The sequence below is a fragment of the Lithobates pipiens genome, unplaced genomic scaffold, assembly GCF_037356315.1.
Source record: "Lithobates pipiens isolate NorthernLeopardFrog02 unplaced genomic scaffold, aLitPip1_a1.2 Scaffold_19, whole genome shotgun sequence".
Lineage (NCBI taxonomy): Eukaryota > Metazoa > Chordata > Amphibia > Anura > Ranidae > Lithobates > Lithobates pipiens.
The window spans coordinates 33005365-33025459 of record NW_027507764.1 but is presented as its reverse complement, the minus strand read 5'-3'; the positions used below and the strand labels follow the sequence as shown (position 1 = coordinate 33025459).

At 46.9% G+C, this 20095-nt stretch overlaps 1 protein-coding gene across 1 annotated transcript in view; it reads left to right on the top strand.

Moving 5' to 3' along the window:
- Window positions 1-20095, top strand: part of WNT9A (Wnt family member 9A) — a 155386-nt gene that overhangs the window by 18072 nt on the left and 117219 nt on the right. The gene's annotated exons all lie outside the window — the stretch shown is intronic.

Sequence of the window (20095 nt, the reverse complement as noted above, 5' to 3'; positions counted from 1 at the left end):
TTGGAGACCCCTAGCGCTGGATCAATTTTTCTCAAATCCAGTACACAAGAACCCCCCCCTTCCCCACACCCTCCCCCCCTCCCCAACAGGTCATGTTTTCAGGCTTTCCATTATTCAGACATGACTGAGGCATGATGGGGATTGTAGTTCCTGAACAAGTGGAGGGCCATTGTTTGGAGACCCCTGGTGCTAGATCAGTGTTTCTCAAATCCCCCCAACAGGTCATGTTTTCAGGCTTTCCATTATTCAGACATGATCAGGCATGATGGGAATTGTAGTTCCTGAACAACTGGAGGGCCGTAGTTTGAGGACCCCTGATCTAGCCCATAGGCCTGTGATGGCGAACCTTGGCACCCCAGATGTTTTGAAACTACATTTCCCATGATGCTCAACTATACTGCAGAGTGCACGAGCATCATGGGAAATGTAGTTCCAAACCATCTGGGGTGCCAAGGTTCGCCATCACTGCCATAGGCGCTCAACCTGCGGCCCTCCAGCTGTTGCGGAGCTACAAGTCCCATGTGACTGTCAGCCTCGCAATGCCTCGTGGGACCTGCAACAGGTGGAGGGACGCAGGTTGGACACCCGTGATCTCGCCCTGTCTGCCCCAGCCCGGCTGTGCCAGGCATACCTGGTTTTATTTGGACTTTAGTTCTGCCAATCGCAAAGGCTCACCATCATGTGGGCATTGGCTATTTAAGGGCAGCCTGCCTAGGAATGCCCACTCCTTGGGGTGACCACATGTCCCGGATTGCCTTGGACAGTCCCGCATTTTTCTAGTCGGTCCCAGGGTCCCAAGCACCTTCATTCCAGGACAGTACAGTGTCCAAGAATGAAACTGAAACCCCCCCCAAGGCCACCACATTAGTCATGATCTACCTGCATTGCATAGAGAAGCAGAGAGAACCGGTGATGTCACTCACTCTAAAATAAGGGAAGGTATATAATGAAAACCTTTTATTAAAAAAATGGCGCCATGTCTACTGGAATTCCTCCCTTCATGGTGGTCGGTGGGGATTAATAATTGACCGCCTTTAACCACGGGAGCGAAGTGGCCGAGCCGTTTCCTGGTGTCTGGGGAGCCCAGACTCGGCTTAATCATTAAGCGGCGCATGCTTTATCACGGCTTTATCGAGCGTTACCTGGTACTCATTCATGGACAGATAATTGCGGCGGGTCACAAGGTGACGGCAATATCCACACAGCGCGTTCAAACAAACCTGCCGAGCGAAATTCCCAGCGCTGATAAATGATCGCCGTATGAAAAGCGGCACAGTTCCCTTGTGACCAACGTGTGCAAGATGGGGGGAGGGGGCGCTAAGCCGTGAACTTGTCCGATAACGCACAAAAAGCTTCCCCCGCCTTATCACACCGCTATTGTTGGGAATTGTCCGATCTGCGCACAGGCTGGGGGGGGGGGGGAGGCCCAATGGAAAACAATTCCAGTTTGGGAGTTAAAAGTAGATGCAAATTTTTCTTTTTTTCTACTAGATTAATTTTTAAAGCTGCGGCTTTCATTTAAAAAAAAAAAAATCCCTGGTGATCCTGCCAGTGAAGCTCCTTGTTCAGGCACTTCCTGTTATAGGGTGACAACGCTCTGTCCCTCAATTGTGCTCCTGTGTTTTCATAACATTCTGTTTTTTTTTTTTTTTTTGGATTCTTTTTTCTTTTTATAGAATTCATTTTACTATATTTAATATTGGTGTGTATATATATAAATTTTTATTTTATTTATAGAACGTAAAAATCTTTCACATTATACAAAAATATGGGCCAACTTTACTCATTAGTGTTTATTTTATTTTTTTTATTCATTAAAGTAATTGAAAAAAAAATGCATTTGAAAGAAGCACTGCGCAAATACAACAAAATATTGCAACAACCACCATTTTATTCTCTAGGGTCTCTACGAGAGGGATAGAGAGAGGGGGAGGGAGGGATATAGAGAGAGGGGGGAGGGAGGGATATAGAGAGAGGGGGGAGGGAGGGATATAGAGAGAGGGGGGAGGGAGGGATATAGAGAGAGGGGGGAGGGAGGGATATAGAGAGAGGGGGGGAGGGAGGGATATAGAGAGAGAGGGGGGAGGGAGGGATATAGAGAGAGGGGGGAGGGATATAGAGAGGGGGGAGGGATATAGGGGGGAGGGAGGGATATAGAGAGAGGGGGGAGGGAGGGATATAGAGAGAGGGGGGAGGGATATAGAGAGAGGGGGGAGTGATATAGAGAGAGAGGGGGGAGGGAGGGATATAGAGAGAGAGGGGGGGAGGGAGGGATATAGAGAGAGGGGGGGGAGGGAGGGATATAGAGAGGGGGATATAGAGAGGGGGGGAGGGAGGGATATAGAGAGGGGGATATAGAGAGGGGGGGAGGGATATATATATGATCAGTCTAACATTTTAATGGTCGGTTTATTTTAACAGTGAGAGACAGAATAACAAAAATATCCAGAAAAACACATTTTCAAAAAAAGTTATAAATTGATTTGCATTTTAAAGCGGAGGTCCACCCTAAAATGGACCTTCCGCTCATCGGAATCCTCCCCCCCCCCCTCCGCTGCCACAATCGGCACCTTTCAGGGGGGAGGGGAGTGCAGTTACCTGGATAATCCAGGTAACTGCACCCACTTCCGGGATAGCTCTCTGCGGAAAGGGGCGTAGATTACGCCCCTTTCCGCAAGTGCCCCGCTGCCTGCTGGGAAACACACGGATCCCAGAGGCAGCGGGGACCGTCCTTATTGCGCAGCGCAACTCGCGCATGCGCAGTAGGGAACCGGGAAATGAAGCCGAAAGGCTCCACTTCCTGATTCCCATACCCAAGATGGTGGCGGCAGCACCCTAGTGACGATCGAGAGATCGGCTTCGGGTGCCGACATCGCGGGCGCGCTGGACAGGTAAGTGTCACTATTTTAAAAGTCAGCAGCTGCAGTATTTGTAGCTGCTGGCTTTAAAAAAAAAAAACGCGGAGTCCCGGTGGACTCCCGCTTTAATGAGTAAAATAAGTATTTGACCCCCTTCGCAAAACATGGCTTGGTAGTTGGTGGAGAAACCCTTGTTGGCAATCAGAGGTCAGATGTTTCTTGCAGTTGCCCCCCAGGCACCCATCTCAGAAGGGATTTTCTCCCACTCCTCTTTGCAGATCCTCTCCAAGTCATTAAAGCGGAGTTCCACCCAAAAATGGAATTTCCGCTTTAAGCACTCCTTGCCCCCCCGTTTCATGCCACATTTGGCATGTCATTTTTTTTGGGGGGGGGGAGGGGTGATCCTGTCCCACTTCTTCCTTCCGCCCAGGGACCGCCAAGGCGGCGACTCCTTTCGCTCCCTCTAGGCGATCTCATGGGACACATGACAGGTCGCCTGTCCACTCCGGGAACGCAGCGTGACTCGCGCATGGGCCGTGCGTGCCCCGGCCGTGAAGCCGAAAGCTGTCAAGCCCGGTTGCCCGGAGAGGAGGGGGAGAGGATCGGCTCTCTCCGTTCGGCCGCATCGCTGGACCGTGGAACAGGTAAGTGTCTGTTTATTAAAAGTCAGTAACTACACTTTTTGTAGCTGCTGACTTTTAATAAACATAAAAAGCCTGGAACTCTGCTTTAAGGTTCCGCAGCTGACATTTGGTAACTCTAACCTTCAGCTCCCTCCACATATTTTCTATGGGATTAAGGTCTGGAGACTGGCTAGGCCACTCCAGGTCCTTAATGTGCTTCTTCTTGAGCCACTCCTTTGTTGCCTTGGCTGTGTGTTTTGGGTCATTGTCATGCTGGAATACCCATCCATGACCAATTTTCAATGCCCTGACTGAGGAGGTTCTCACCCAAGATTTGATGGTACATGGCCCCGTCCATCGTCCCTTTGATGCAGTGAAGTTGTTCTGTCCCCTTTAGCAGAAAAACATCCCCAATGCATAATGTTTCCACCTCCATGTATGACGGTGGGGGATGGTGTTCTTGGGGTCATAGGCAGCACTCCTCCTCCTCCAAACACGACGAGTTGAGTTGATGCCAAAGAGCTTGATTTTGGTCTCATCTCAACACTTTCACCCAGTTCTCCTCTGAATCAGTCAGATGTTCATTAGCAAACTTCAGACGGTCCTGTACATGTGATTTCCTGAGCAGGGGGACCTTGTCGGCACTGCAGGGTTTCAGTCCTTCACGGTGTAGTGTGTTACCAATTTATTTTCTTGGTGACGATGGTCCCGGCTGTCTTGAGATCATTGACAAGATTCTCCCGTGTAGTTCTGGGCGGATTCCTCACCGATCTCATCATCATTGAAACTCCACCAGGTGAGATCTTCCATGGAGCCCCAGACCGAGGGAGATTGACTGTTTTTTTGTTTCTTCCATTTGCGAATAATCGCACCAACTGTTGTCACCTCTCACCAAGCTGATTGGCGATGGTCTTGTAGCCCATTCCAGCCTTGGGTAGATCTACAATCTTGTCCCCGAAATCCTTGGACAGCTCTTTGGTCTTGGCCATGGTGGAGAGATTGGAATCTGATTGATTGCTTCTGTGGACGGGTGTCTTTGATACAGGTAACAAGCTGAGATTAGGAGCACTCCCTTTAAGAGTGCTCCTAATCTCAGCTCATTACCTGATTGATGGGGGATCAAATATTTAACTCATCAAATTGCAAATCAATTTATAACTTTTTTTTTCGAAATATGTTTTTTCTGGATATTTTTGTTAAATAAACCTACCGTTAAATTTATAGACTGATCATTTCTGTCAGTGGGTAAAAGTACAAACTCAGCTGGGGATCAAATAAAATACTCCCCCCCGTAGGTTAAAGAAGCCTCAGCCCTGCTCCATTCGGGCTATGTTACTGACGCGTTTCACCTTGCCCATAGGGCTTAGTCATGGAGGACCTCCATGAACATAAGATAATGTGCAAAAGCACTCATTTAAACACTGCATTTAGGGGTGTAAAAATGCCCCACCGTGCAATCCAAGAGAAGCAGGTTTGTGTGTTATTTATTTTTTGTTTTTATTTTTTTTTATATTTTTTTAATCTTTAATAATTCACCAGAATTTTTTTTTCTTCTGCCAGCTAGCAGAAGGATAGAGCAATACGTGGGAGTGTTTTAATACACCTGCGTGCGCGAGGTCTTAAACGTAACCCTACGCACTGCGGCACGTCGGTGTGCATTGCAACGCATGTTTGTGTGCTACAAAACCTGCCTTGCACACATGCTTTTGGTGTGAACGGCGATGGTATTTGCTGCGTTGAGCCTGCTGTTGGTTAACACACGAGGTGTGAATGAGCCCCCCCCCATTCTACAACCTGTTGTCACTTGAACCCCTGTGACACTCGGTGAGAGGACCAGTCTGCACCACACTCGGCTCTTGTTTTACTAATCCGTCCAATGAGCTCATTTCCTGTGTTTGGCCACAGCGAGTGTTGAAATAACGGTTGGCGGGTTACGCGTTTTTTTTTTTTTTATTTCAGGGCTAACATGCGTCTCGTTACATTGTCCCCGTGTTTCCAGGATTCGTACCGTGAGTCAGATGAGGTGTATAAGTCGCTTTCCCAACCACGTCCGCTCCGGAGGAAACTGAGTTTTTCTTGGGATCTTTAGAACCCCACCGCACATTCTGCTCTCTAAAACGTTTACCATCGTAATTTGGGTTTCCTAAAAGTAAATCTTTTGTACGCCTGGTTTAAAGTTTACTCTTGCTACTAACTGAAAGGCCCATAAGCATTATTAGATTTAAAAAAAATTGTTACTTTTTTTTATTTTTATTTTATTACTAAAAAGATAAGAACAAAAAGAAATAAAAATAAAATATATTTTTTTTTTAATTCTTTACATAATCTTATTTTTTATTACCGTACTTTTTCAATATCAGTGAATTGTCTTGGTTGTTGGTTGTTGTTGTTGGTTGTTGTTGTTGTTGTTGGGTGGTGGTGGTGGTGGTGGTGGTTGTTGTTGGTGGTGGTTGGTGGTTGTTGTGGCGGTTGTTTTTTTTTCCCTTGGTTTATAGCTGGGCACAGTAAATAAGTGTTTTTAAAATGCCTCCAGTTTATGAATGAACAGGAAGCCTTTGTACAGAGCTATTCCTGCTCATTGATTTTGTGCAGCTGAAGCTGCAGAGAAAGGTACTAATAATGAATCCTCAGTCCCTTTCTGTCTCAAAATTGAGACACCAAATATTTCACCAAAGTCCCCCTCCTAAAAAATTTTTTTTTATATTGGTAAAAAATCATATAATAAAAAAAAAACTAAGGACCCAAGTGGCGGAACTACCAGGGTCGCACTTTCAACTGGACCCTGTCGCTCCTCCACCGTGGGGGGAGGACCCCAAGACGGCAGGAGGGTGGCCCATTGCGGGACCGTAATAAAGAGTCCCACAATGGGAATAAAGGGCTCCGAGATCAGAGGGAAAGGGTCCAAGTTGGCAAGAGGGGCTCCTCTTGATTTCTTGCATTGGGGCCATTTAGGTTCTAGTTACACCTCTGGTAGGTACTAGAAGTTTCCATTGCTGAGAGCCAAGAACTATGTGGTCTAATTTTTTTTACATTGAAGGAATGCATGCATTTAAAGCAACGCACAATACATATGTTGATGCATTGTGGCGCCATTCAATTTGCCTTGCAACAAATCGGTGCTGTCGCAAAAAAAAGGAACTGGTCCAATTTTTGGGATTGTTTGGGGTGTTTTGGAAGTTCAATGATTTAACTGAACAGGCCTAAAGGCATGCACAATAAGGCAGTACACAAATGTAAATGGACAGTGAGGGTTTGCTGTAGTCGGATATGAACTTTTTGTGGTTGAGCAGGCTGTCCGGCGAAAGGAGCCTGACCACTCTGTGGGCCCAACTGCAGTTTTGGCTGCCATGCTCACATAAAGCCTATAGATGGCAGTATTCTTTCTGAAGGCCCAAAATATGAGCCATATAAAATGTAGAACGAGGGTTCCCTGGTTCTCAGCACTGCCCCCTGTAGTCCTCAGAAGGGCGGGTTACACAGCAGTCCTGTGAGAGGAGACTGCAGTACCACTCAGATGGACTGAGAAGCTTGCTGGTTTGGATTGAATAGAAACTTAAAAGACCTGTGTTTGGGGCGATTGATATCTGCTAGATGTTGCGGCATAGATACTGGCGTGCCCATTATGAGGGGTTCCCACCATCCCTGTGCTGGGTTCTCAGGTCTGTACACCTGCTGTACCCATTATGAGGGGTTCCTACCATCCTTGTGCTGAGTTCCTGGGTCTTTACACCCGCTGTGCCCATTATGAGGGGTTCCCTTCATATCTGTGGTGAGTTCCCGGGTCTGTACACCTGCTGTGCCCATTATGAGGGATTCCTACCATCCCTGTGCTGAGTTCCCAGGTCTGTACACCTGCTGTGCCCATTATGAGGGGTTCCTACCATCCTTGTGCTGAGTTCCTGGGTCTTTACACCCGCTGTGCCCATTATGAGGGGTTCCCTTCATATCTGTGGTGAGTTCCCGGGTCTGTACACCTGCTGTGCCCATTATGAGGGGTTCCCACCATCCCTGTGCTGAGTTCCCGGGTCTGTACACCTTCTGTGCCCATTATGAGGGATTCCTACCATCCCTGTGCTGAGTTCCCGGGTCTGTACACCTGCTGTGCCCATTATGAGGGATTCCTACCATCCCTGTGCTGGGTTCCCTGGTCTGTACACCCGCTGTGCCCATTATGAGGGATTCCTACCATCCCTGTGCTGAGTTCACAGGTCTGAACACCTGCTGTGCCCATTATGAGGAGTTGACATTGGGTTCCCCATCTAATGCCACCTTTCTTAACCTTTTTACCCCAGAGGAAGCCCTGAGAGGACTTTCAGGTCTCAGGGAACCTTGCTAAAAATCAAAGTATTGGTGGTCAGTGAAAAAACTGCACCGTTAACATCGGCGGGATGAAATTCCAATAACATTGGTGGTCAGACTGCAGGAAACTGATGCAAAGTTGTAATGAGGTTCTTCATTTAAAGACCATAACATTTTATATATAAATGTATAATAAATATATATTATATTGGGGGGTTATTTACTAAAGGCAAATTCACTTTGCACTACAAATGCACTTGGAAGTAAAGTCGCTGTAGATCTGAGGGACATGCGAGGAAAATAAAAAAACAGCATTTTGCTTGTTTATGATTGGATGATAAAATCAGCAGAGCTTCCCCTGATTTCAGCTCGGATCTAAAGCGACTGCACTTCTAAGTGTACTTGTAGTGCAAAGTGGAGTTGCCTTTAGTAAATCAACCCCATAATGTGTATATTTTTTTGTTCGTTTTTTTTTTTTGTGTGTAATCCAGTGTAAAAACGTTCTTACTGTTATAAAGACCGGTCACTGTTGCTCTCTCTCCTTGTGCAGGGTGACTGGTCTCGTCTCCACCCCCCTCCTGCAGTTTTCTGTAGTGGGTGGAGTCTGCTAGGCCCCTCCCACAGCTCTGCTCAGGCTGTGTTCAGCACATTGATGTCCCTGCTACTTCTTGGGTAATATCTGGGTTTGCAAAGGCATTTCGTGTACATGAATTCTTATTTTTTTTAATTTTTTTTTTGTGCGGAGTTGAGCTTTAAAAATCCAGGAGATCAGAGTTTTCAGAGGTTTACATTCAGATTACTGCACAGAGCGGAGTTCCTCTTTAATTATCCGGCCTAATCTGCACTTGGGCGGCCCGCCGTTGGCGCTCTCTGTAACGTGGCAGAGCCCTATCAGTCCTCACTTAATTACAATCTAAATATTTGTGAAGACCAAACAACGTGTTGGCATCTGTGCCATGCTGCTTTCATCCAGAGAGTGGGAGGAATTCCTCTGCTGGAAACGGGACGGAGAAGGCACGGACTCCCCCCGAGGGGCCGCCAGCCGCGCTACAACTACCCAGCATGCCTTGTAGGCGGGGGGGCTTTTCTGGGATCACGCCCCACAGCAGTGACAGGCCGTCTGTCTGCGCCGGAGAGAGTCGGCAGTAATGTTTTTCTGTCCACAGGTCTCTACATGAGTTGATTAAGTCTTGACGGCTGCTTAAATTTTGGAATTAAAACACTTTTTTTTTTTTTCTCTACTTGGCCAAAAACGTGTTCAGTTTCTTCTAACTCTAGAAGCTTCTGTTGGATGTTTTGCCTTTTGATATTGTCATTCTAAGGCTAGGTTCATGTTCAGTGTCTTTAGGACTCATTCACATGTGTGGCAGAGGCTGACGCTACTCTGAGAAGCAATCTGTGCTCAGATCACTTTTTAGAGGTATTTGACATTCAGTTAGCAGGCAATGCCTCCTACCACCTGACTTAACCCCTCTAATTGCAGTTCTATTGTGCTGCAATCGCAGGCATTGCACGCAGTTGTGGCATGGCCCCACAGAACTGTGTTAATTGCAACATTTGGTGCATCTGTCCAATGTAAGCGGCTGTACTTTTAGTGTCCAGCTGGGCAATTGGAGAACAGTAAAAGTGCAGTTCTTCCACCTGGTTTTACTGCCTCCCCTGGCTGTAAGTATGAACAGAACTAAAACTTGGCATTGGTTATCCTATGCAAATTGTACATGCGTATTTTGTTTTAGCCAATGGGAGTCTAGTTACCGGCAAAGAGTTCTTACCTTCTCCAGTTGGAAAGCTAGTTGGTGGAGAAGGCGGGAACTGTTGACCAGTGGGAAAGCTAGTTGGTGGAGAAGGCGGGAACTGTTGACCAGTGGGAAAGCTAGTTGGTGGAGAAGGCGGGAACTGTTGACCAGTGGGAAAGCTAGTTGGTGGAGAAGGCGGGAACTCTTGACCAGTGGGAAAGCTAGTTGGTGGAGAAGGCGGGAACTCTTGACCAGTGGGAAAGCTAGTTGGTGGAGAAGGCGGGAACTCTTGACCAGTGGGAAAGCTAGTTGGTGGAGAAGGCGGGAACTGTTGACCAGTGGGAAAGATAGTTGGTGGAAAAGGCAGGAACTCTTGACCAGTGGGAAAGCTAGTTGGTGGAGAAGGCGGGAACTGTTGACCAGTGGGAAAGATAGTTGGTGGAAAAGGCAGGAACTCTTGACCAGTGGGAAAGCTAGTTGGTGAAGAAGGCAGGAACTGTTGACCAGTGGGAAAGATAGTTGGTGGAAAAGGCAGGAACTGTTGACCAGTGGGAAAGATATTTGGTTGAAAAGGCAGGAACTCTTGACCAGTGGGAAAGCTAGTTGGTGAAGAAGGCAGGGACTGTTGACCAGTGGAGAAGGCAGGGACTGTTGACCAGTGGAGAAGGCAGGGACTGTTGACCAGTGGAGAAGGCAGGGACTGTTGACCAGTGGAGAAGGCAGGGACTGTTGACCAGTGGAGAAGGCAGGGACTGTTGACCAGTGGAGAAGGCAGGGACTGTTGACCAGTGGAGAAGGCAGGGACTGTTGACCAGTGGAGAAGGCAGGGACTGTTGACCAGTGGGAAAGCTAGCTACTGGAGAAGGCAAGAGAAGTCACACTAGTTTATAGGTGTTCCCAATGAGGGTCTAAGGGACCAAAAATGCACAACTCTACCCCGGGCAAACTCGTGTAGTATTTTGGGTTTTGAGCAACAAGATGCTGAGGGTGTGCACCATTAAATATTCTGGGAATCTTTGAGTGTTAAAGCCCTTTGGCGGAACATGCAACAAATCACTCTACCCAAAATGTAGGTACAAGATTTCTAAGGCCTCCAATAACAGATAAGGCCTCAGAACAATAAAGGAGCCCTGGTCAGGGCTAGATGAGCACAACAGATAAGTAGACCACCGAGTGCACTTGGATTGACTAGGCAGAGGAGCGCTTCCCAGATTGAATCCTCAGTATGTGCAGAGTGGGTCCCCCTCCCTCTCGTTCCCTGTGTGCACTGCATACATTTATTAATAAGCCAGGGGATGGATGGGTAATAGTGGTGCTGTGCTGTGAGCTCTCTGATAATTACTGTGAATAAACTAAAAGTGCAAATGCAAATATACGTGAGATAATACAGTGTAAAAACTCTTAAGTGCAATGAATGGTCTGTGATAAAGTGCATGTACAAATGGACCTTGAATAAATCCTAAACAGTGACACATGGTGAATGCGAAAGTGCCTGTGCAATCCTGAAATTAGTACATAACAATGATGGTTGGAGTAAAGGAGTACATGCAACGAATAAACGCTCAGAGAGCCACCCTGGGCTCGGGTAGCCAACAAACAACATATATAACTGTCCTAAAAAAAAAAAAAAAAAAAAAAAAATGCATCAACACAAAAGAAAAAAATAATGAAAACATCCAAAGTTGATATTTAGTGATGGTTCCCTTGAATAGTGAGATAAAACGGCCAAAGTTTCAAAAAACCTTATCCCAACCGTAGACCCGTCTACTTTTGGGATAAGGTTTTTTTTTGTGCACTATCCACCCAACAAGGCCCTGTCTACTGTTGGATGGACTGGGCACAACAATACCTTATCCCATCAGTGGACAGGGTGCAAAAAACCTTATTCCATTGGTGGACAGGGCCTTGTTGGATGGACAGGGAGCAAAAAGACCTTATCCCATGGGTGGTCGGGCCCCCCCCTCTTCTGTAGGGTGGTCGGAGGCTCCTTCCCCCCCACCCTCCACTCCTGTAGTGGTCAGGGCCCTCCTACACTTTTTTTTTTTTTTTTTGGTCAAACAGAAAATGTAACAAAGTTGGGATAAACCATCTCTCCTCAGTGTGGATTTACTACCGGAGACTAATGATTAATAGTTTGTACAAAATCTCTGCAGTTCTATTTTTTTGCTCTTTACGGCCATTGAAGCTTCAATGTTCTGTGAACTGTCTGGTAGAGCACAGCATGCAGATCGCACGAGAAAACCTCATTTTTCACTTGTAAGTCTGGAGAAAACTTGTTTGCCTCCAAAATGAAGAAAAAAAGAAAAAAAAAATCAAAGTATTTGCTTGAATGAGTGTTAAACAGCCCGACAAAGTCATTATACCGGTTCCATACCATATAGACTTATTGTCATTAAGAACATTTTGGGGATTCCGTTACATCACAGTGGAAGTAGTAGAGATTGTGAAAACATGGGAGGGGGGCTCTGATGTGTTTTTTCACAGGGTGTGAAATCCTCCAAATTGAGGATCGCTCTAGAAAAGAGCAGTGTGTTTGTTTTTTTTTTTTTTTCTTTTTTAAGGACTCTGTGCATTTTACATATTTGCCTGTTACGCCTTCTTGTGTAGACTAAGCAGGGGCGTGCGGTGAGTGGCTGGTGAGGCACCAGCCAGTATCAGCTCCAGATGCACACAGGTTACATACGCCGCGATCGTTAAAGCGAGAGCGATAATTATATCGCTAAACCTCCTCTGTAACTCTGAACATGTAATCTGAAAAAAAAGTAAGCGTCTCCTATGGAGATTTTTAAGTACTGAAGTTTGGCGCCATTCCATAAGTGTGCGCAATTTTAAAGAGTGACCTGTTGGGTATCTATTTACTCGGCGTAACATCTTTCACATTATACCAAAAAATTGGGTTATCTTTAGTGGTTTTTTTTTAGATTCGTGAAACAACCACCATTTTATTCCCTAGGGTATCTGCTAACAAAAAGTGTGTTTGTGTATATATGTATATATATGTGTGTGTATGTATGTATGTATGTGTGTGTGTGTGTGTGTGTGTGTGTGTGTGTGTGTGTGTATATATATATATATATATATATATATATATATATATATATATATATATATATTATATGGATAGAGATCTCTCTAATGTTTGGGGGTTCTGATTAATTTTCTAGCAAAAAATTTAGATTTTTACATGTAGGAGAGGAGTGTCAGAATTGGCCTGGGTGGAAAGGGGTTAATTACCGTAAGTGATGTACAAGTAATTCTTATATATTGTTAAGGCAATTTTTATATTTTCAAAAACTGTGCTCCAAGCAGGTGACTTAACAGACAAATTACTCAAGTTGTAACATATAGCATAATATATGATTTAGCCTAATTATAAAAGTACCTTTTCAACAGCAGCAGATTCTCATTCTACCTCTTAACTGTGAGAAAAACATGGGATTGTGGGTAAATCTTATACCCATAAACACATGTTCTAGTTAAGGGGGCTGGGCTGGAAGGGAGCATTTCTTTTAGACCCACGCCCCCTTCTGAGAGGCATGCCTCCACTGCAGCATTTTTATTGGACAGCTGGGGCTAATGGTACTTTACCATTGGTCCAAGACTCCAAGCTGTCCATTGAGCTCAGTGCCTCTGACAAGAAGTGAGGAGCGGCACTGTGAGCTCATCCTCTCAGTCTGCTGCTGCAGAGTGTTCCAGCTTGTATTTAAACTGGCCGCTCTGTATGCAGCTTCTGACAGGCTGCGCAAGGAGCCCCGTATCTCTGAAACCATAGGTCATAGGAGCCCCAAGTGTGGGGTAGGACTTGGGCTACCTACCCTCCACATTTTGGGGTCTCTGTGACCTCAGGTGGCCGAGCTACGACCATTTATTTATTATTTTTTATGTTCGTGGCGGGTGAGGCTCTGCCTCACCTGCCTCCCCTGACTGCACATCCCTGCTTTTAAGAGATCTGAGACTGCTGTGGGTGCCACAGTGTCGGCAGCACCCGCAGACTTTAAAACTGTCACTCCACAGTACTCCTCTTCCTTCCTCTCATGGCACCTACATGAAGGTGGTGGTGGGGTGGCTGGACCAGCACAGACCGTAATTACACTCCCCGATGTGTGCCAAAGGATTTTGATGCAGGGGTCCAATTTCAACATGGGGGTGGGGGGTAAAGGATTTTGATGCAGAGATCCACTTAACATTGGGGGGGTTCAACTATATTGATGCAAGTGCCTACTTTTGAACACTAATGGTCAGGTTAAAGGGCTGGTGGTGGTTAAAGGATTTTGATGCAGGGGTCCAATTTTAACATATGTGGGGGTGTGCGTTTGCAGGGGTCTAATTTTAAAAGGGGGGGGGGGGGTGTAGGTAAAGGATTTTGATGCATATATTCACTTTAACATGGAGAGGTGTAAACTATTTAGATGCATCGAAAGCTCCCCCACATGATTGCTGCAAGTGGCCCCCTAAAATGGGCAAGGGGGGAATAACTATCTGGAGCGGGGGTCTACTTTTACAGTGCACACAACTAGCCCTTTTAATTGTTTGCTGGGCCCTGTTTTTCTGGCTTGTCTGGACCCAATGAACGCCCCCTCCCCCCTTAGTAGAGAAGCCTGTGTTGGTAATCCCATGCTGCAGGGCATCGCTACAAGTGGGCAGTGCCCAAGTTAGGCCGCCATTGTAAATATGGAAATTCCTGTGGCAGAGGAGTTGTTGACTTTGGAGCGGGTCATGGTGGATTGGAGCGGTGCTGTGTAGCAGATGTATTTCTATGTAGTAAAATAATTCTCCTCTAAATGTTGTAGTATGTTTGTCCTAGAGGAAACATGGCATGAGCCTGGCACAGGGTCTGGTGCCAGGAGTGAGGAAGCAGCTGGGAGAGCTGCAGAGGCAGATGACTCGGAACTGTCTGGGCACATAATGTCTGTCACTACTGAGGTACAAGAATGTGAATCTGTGGGATGCGCTTATTAAACTCTGGTTTGGTAATGCCTAAAGCCCAGTTGATCTTTCAGTTTAAATCCACTAAATATATCCCAGATGTAAAAAACAAAAGGGGTCCAAAGCTCAGGCCGTGGCTCATTTTATAATCAGAAAATGAACTGGGTAGCAAAGCCTGTGTGGAATAGGTGGTCTCCTTGGCCTTCTGTGTGGACGCAGTGGTCTTTGGGCGCTCTGGGTGGACGCGGCGGTCTTTGGGCGCTCTGGGTGGACGCGGCGGTCTTTGGGCGCTCTGGGTGGACGCGGCGGTCTTTGGGCGCTCTGGGTGGGCGGACGCGGCGGTCTTTGGGCGCTCTGGGTGGGCGGACGCGGCGGTCTTTGGGCGCTCTGGGTGGGCGGACGCGGCGGTCTTTGGGCGCTCTGGGTGGGCGGACGCGGCGGTCTTTGGGCGCTCTGGGTGGGCGGACGCGGCGGTCTTTCTTTGGGCTTTCTTCTTTTATTACCGGTACTTGGTACTTTTGTTTTTACAAAACGCCCAACCCTAATGTTTGTTTTTTTTTCCCCTTTTTTAAAAATTAAAATTTTTATTTTCTTTCAGATTTCTTAATCTATTTAGTTTCCCTTTTTAAAAAAAAAAGTTTACATTTTTTTTTAATTTTAACTCTATTAAAAGAACATAAGACCCAAAATGCATTTTTTTATTTTTTGTCTCCCCCCCCCCCCCCCCCCACTAACTTATTTTCACCTGATGTAATGATGTATGATTTCTCTGTACACAGAGGGTGCTTTGCCATGTTGAGACTGGTACAGTTTGTAAACTTTCTGCTGATTGGTTCTACATTATTCGATGCCTGCAACCAGGGATATGCAATTATATCCAGCTGTTGCAAAACTACAAGTCCCATCATGCCTCTGGGTGTCATGCTTGTGGCTGTCAGTCTTGCTTTGCCTCATGGGACTTGCAGTTCTGCAACAGCTGGAGGTCCGCTAATTGCATATCCCTGCCTGCAACTGTCAGTACCTTGAATATTTGAAGGTCAGATTTACAAATGTATTTATTTTTTTTATCCTTGAAATTTAGGAAAAATGTAAGATCTGCATACATCTTCTTGCTGCTTTGGGATGAAAACTGCCAATCGCAAAGCAACATCGTGTTTATACTTCTGGCTGATGTGTAACCTTGGCGCTGCATCCTGCGCTTACCAGCGGGACCAGTAAAACGCCAACCAGGTGGCCCCTTGTGCCAGGCTCGCTGGGCTCGCACACTTTTGCGGCTCCACTTCCTGCTTGGTAGCAACATGCTCATTCGTGGAATGTTACGAGATTCCTATTGATATTAGATCAGCGGGTATTTTATTTTTACTGGCCCTTTAACCGTCTCACTTCGGTCAGCGCCTGGGTTAATGCAATATAAATTATCTGGTGAAGGATTATTTGCTGTGTGTAAGGGGGTGATGGTCGGGAGGGGGGCTAGCATGAAGCGTTGTGGTGGTGATGGCCTTGCAGCAAGCATTGTGGGGGGGGGGGGGGGGGGGGGGTGATGGTTGGGAGGAGGGCTTGCAGCAAGCATTGTAGCGGTAGGGGGGAGGCCTTGCAGCAAGTTGTGGGGAGGGTTAGCAACAAGTCTTGTAGGGGGTCATTTTGGTGGGGGGCCTAGCAGCAAGCATTGAGGGGGGGGGGGAGTTGGCAGCAAGCATGGGGGGGGGGAGTTGGCAGCAAGCGGGGGGGGGGGGGGGGGAGTTGGCAGCAAGCATGGGGGGGGGGGGGGGGAGTTGGCAGCAAGCATGGGGGGGGGGGGGAGTTGGCAGCAAGCATGGGGGGGGGGGGGAGTTGGCAGCAAGCATGGGGGGGGGGAGTTGGCAGCAAGCATGGGGGGGGGGGGGAGTTGGCAGCAAGCATGGGGGGGGGGGGAGTTGGCAGCAAGCATGGGGGGGGGGAGTTGGCAGCAAGCATGGGGGGGGGGGGAGTTGGCAGCAAGCATGGGGGGGGGGGAGTTGGCAGCAAGGGGGGGGGGGGAGTTGGCAGCGAGCATGGGGGGGGGAGGAGCCTTGCAGCAAGTTGTGGGGGGGGGAGTTGGCAGCAAGCATGGGGGGGAGGAGCCTTGCAGCAAGTTGTGGGGGGGTTGGCAACAAGTCTTGTAGGGGGTTATTTTGGTGGGGGGCCTGGCAGCAAGCATGGGGGGAGGAGTTGGCAGCAAGCAATGGAGGAGGAGTTGGCAGCAAGCAATGGGGGAAGAGCTAATAGGAAGCATTGTAGGGGGTGATGGTGGGGGGGCCTTGCAGTAAATGTTTGCAGGGGGGTAGTGGGGGAGGGGGGGGTTGAAGCAAGCGTTTCTAGGGAAGTGATGGTAGGGGTCTTGTAGCAAGTATTGTAGGGGTCACAGTGGGGGTCTTGTAGCAAGTATTGTAGGGGTCACAGTGGGGGTCTTGTAGCAAGCATTGTAGGGGTCACAGTGGGGGTCTTGTAGCAAGCATTGTAGGGGTGATGGTGGGGGGCTTGTAGCAAGCAAACTGCACATGCAAGCTAGGATTTCTAGATTTCTATGCTGAAATGTCAAGTCTAAAGGAATAGAAGAAACTGAGGGGGGGGGGGGGGGGATTATTTTTTATTTTTTTCCAGTAATGGTTCCTATGGGGATTAACCTTGGAAGGATGGTGTTTATGTAACCTCTCCAAGCAGTCACAAGATACTAGCCAGCTCTGGAGCTCGGAAGGGCCCTTGTTCGGTGGGGGGGGGGGGGGGGGGAGTGATGTCACAGTGTTTCCCCTGCCAGCGCAGATGGCTTCAGATCCTGACAGTCCAGCGCTGGAGGAGAGCAATAGAAGTATGAATCAGATCTGACGGAGTATTGTAAAGGCCCCTCCACTTCCAACCAGACAGGAAACATTGTAACAAGCTATAAATTTCATACCCTGCAATTTCTTTTTTTTTTTTTTTTCTTCCAACTTTTAATTTATGGACGTGTTGCTGAGCAATAAATACATAGAGAAAAAAAAACACACGCAGCTACGCAAACACTCCCGCTTTTATGCATGCGTATTTATTAAATACCAGCGGCGGCTGCATCTTTTTCAGATTTTTTTTTTTTTTTTTTTCTTGGAAGGTTTTTAAAGTGCATATTAGACTGTTTCTTTATAGCAGATACAAAAAATGAAATAACATGAAATCTGGAGCTTTTCATTAAAATAAATCCTCGCTATCCTGCCGTGATGACCCTGTGTTCAGGCACTTCCTGTTGTATGGTGACAACGCTGTTCTGTTTCCCAGTTCTGCTCCTGAGTTGTCACTTTAATTGCATGTGTATTAGGAGTCCTGCACACAGGGCATTTTTTTTTTTTTTACCTTTTTTTTTTATTGCAGTCATTAAACTCTCCTTGTTATCCTATGTGTCCATGCACACATAGGCTGTTAGCAGTTTTGAGCAGTAAAAAAAAGTAGTGGGTTCTGACAGATGTTTTTCAGCTGTAAAAACGCTCTAATGTTAAATGCTCAAACGTCGCTCGCCAGTGTTTTTTTGATCAATTGAAAAAAAAAGAATATAATACTTTTTATAATGGGTTTTTTTACTTTTAGTTTTTTTACTTTAAAGTCTTCATAAATTTTGGCCAAAATGTATTCTGCTACATGTCTTTGATTAAAAAAAAAAAAAAAAAAAGGAAAAAAAAAACCCCAATTAGTGTCTATTGATTGGTCTTACATCTACAAACTATATTGTGCTTATGTTTGTGTGTGTGTATCTTGCATTTTATTACACTACTAATGGCCGTGATCAGTGACTTATAATCGGACTGTGATAGTGCGGTGGGCAATCTGGCACTAACCAATGCTGGCTGGGAACTGACTAACTGCCACCGACCTCACCAGTGACACTAATACAGTGATAATACTATAGACTGTCACTGTACTAATGGCCCTGTCTGGGAAGGGGCTAACATCTTGGGTAATCAAGGGATTAAATGTGTGCCCTAATCACGCTTTTCAAAGGAAAAAACAAAACAAAAACCCCATTGGCATCCTTGCGTCTGGTGCCCTGCATGTAGATGAGGGGCCGGGCATATGGATTGGGTGGGCACCCCGTATGGATAGGCCGCCACTGGACAGAAGTCACAAGATTGTTATATACTGCTGATGAGAAAAGCAGTTTTTTTAGCAGTTATATTTACTAAAAATATTTGCACTTCCATGTTCTTTGTACTGTGGGAGACCAGATATAGTGAATGGAGGCTCCTGGGGGGACCAGATATAGTGAATGAAGGCTCCTGGGGGGACCAGATATAGTGAATGGAGGCTCCGGGGGGGACCAGATATAGTGAATGTATGCTCCTGGGGAGATCAGATATAGTGAATGCAGGCTCCTGGGGAGATCAGATATAGTGACTGCAGGCTCCTGGGGAGATCAGATATAGTGAATGCAGGCTCCGGGGGGACCAGATATAGTGAATGCATGCTCCTGGGGAGATCAGATATAGTGAATGCATGCTCCTGGGGAGATCAGATATAGTGAATGCAGGCTCCGGGGGGACCAGATATAGTGAATGCAGGCTCCTGGGGAGACCAGATATAGTGAATGCAGGCTCCTGGGGGGACCAGATATAGTGAATGCATGCTCCTGGGGAGACCAGATATAGTGAATGCAGGCTCCTGGGGGGACCAGATATAGTGAATGCAGGCTCCTGGGGGGACCAGATATAGTGAATGCAGGCTCCTGGGGGGACCAGATATAGTGAATGCAGGCTCCTGGGGGGACCAGATATAGTGAATGCAGGCTCCTGGGGAGACCAGATATAGTGAATGCAGGCTCCTGGGGGGACCAGATATAGTGAATGCATGCTCCTGGGGAGACCAGATATAGTGAATGCAGGCTCCTGGGGGGACCAGATATAGTGAATGCAGGCTCCTGGGGGGACCAGATATAGTGAATGCAGGCTCCTGGGGGGACCAGATATAGTGAATGCAGGCTCCTGGGGGGACCAGATATAGTGAATGCAGGCTCCTGGGGGGACCAGATATAGTGAATGCAGGCTCCTGGGGAGACCAGCTATAGCGGCTGCAGGCACTCGTGTTTAGTAATACTTTAAGATTTTGTTTTATATGGTTGGGGTGGAATTTCTCATTTATTTTCAAAGGCACACTTGTTGGACTTGTGAAATTGGTAGCATTCTCATGTGTGCGTTTTATAGTATTCTGCAATGTTCAGCAATCTGTAAGAGCGTTTAGTGATGAAATAATACTAATAATAATGGAGCAGATGCTCGGTGTCCTCTCTCATAGGGTTATGCAGTGTCCAAGCTCTGGGAAAATATTTGTTATAGTAAAACGTGCCTCTAGGAACATCCCAGGGCAAAGGAATGGAGGGCAGTTGGGACTAGCTGAGGAATTTACATTCTCCAGGAAACCAAACTTCATGAAGGAACCATACATCTGTCAACGTGTGCCCTTTCTGACTTCACATATGGCCTGCTAAAAATCCACGCACACAAGGGGTTAAATCTGACCTCCGGCCTTCCCTTCAGTCTTGCACGGTTGTACAGGCTCCTCTCCTGGACTGAAATTACTTACTATCAGGATTTCACTGAGCATTGCGAGCTTCTTACACTGTGCGTTAGAAGCTGTAGCAAGTTGGAGCCCACCTCATTTCCTGGCTGTTGGATGG